Genomic DNA, 1,113 nt, shown 5'->3' with positions numbered 1-1,113 from the left:
ACCGGCAAAAGTTCCTGCAATAACGGGACCAACGACGACTGAAGAGAATCGTTCAATGTGACAGATATGCAACCCTACCGCAAATTGCTGCAGATTTCAATGCTGACCCATTCAACGAAATATCATCTATATGGGCTTCTGGAGCCGAAGGCCCACTCGTGTACCCTTGATAATTGCACGACACAGAGCTGTACGCCTCACCTGGGCCCGTCAACACCGACATTGGACTGCTGATGACTGGAAACATGTTGCCTGGTCGGACGAGTCTCGTTTCAAATTGTATCGAGCGGATGGACGTCTATGGATATGGAGACAAGCTCATGAATCCAAGGACTCTGCATGTCAGCAGGGGACTGTTCAAGCTGTTGAAGGCTTTGTAATGGTGTGGGGCGTATGCAGTTCGAGTTATATGGTACCCCAGATACGTTTAGGTACGACTCTGATAGATGACACGTAAGTAAGCATCCTGTCTGATCAGCTGCATCCATTCATGGGCAATCCCAGCAGGGCAATGCGATACATACACGTCCAGAATTGCTACAGAGTGGTTCCTGGAACACTCTTCTGAGTTTAAACACTAGACCTGGCTACCAAACTCCCCAGACATGAACATTATTGAGGATGTCTGGGATGCCTTGCAACGTGCAGTTTAGAAGAAATCTTCATCCTCTCGTACTCTTACGGATTTATGGATAGACTTACAGGGTTCATGGAGTTAATTCCCTCCAGCACTACTTCAGACATTAGTCGAGTCCACGCCACATGCTGCGGCACTTCTGCGTGCTCTCGGGAACCCTAAACGATATTAGGCAGGTGACCAGTTTCTTTGGATCTTTAGTTTATAGGGGACGTTTAGCACGTAAACAATGTAATCCATTGAAAAGAGCGAGATTATCATTAAAAATTCACAATATACCGGTTATTGTTTCGGAGTCACAACATGTGCCGTCCAGGACTAAACCGACCGGCATAACTGTGCAGAAGAGAGCGCTGTCATGGAGTTACCAAATTCATTTTGAATAAGGGATATATTTTGTTTCTTCGCAACTGGTACTCCTCTCACAGTATTTCTTTAAATTCACACTAGAAAACAAAAATGTTATCGGGACAGTA

Source organism: Schistocerca nitens, chromosome 9 (genome assembly GCF_023898315.1).
Source record: "Schistocerca nitens isolate TAMUIC-IGC-003100 chromosome 9, iqSchNite1.1, whole genome shotgun sequence".
NCBI classification, from domain to species: Eukaryota; Metazoa; Arthropoda; class Insecta; order Orthoptera; family Acrididae; genus Schistocerca; species Schistocerca nitens.
Note: the sequence above shows the minus strand (reverse complement) of the source record.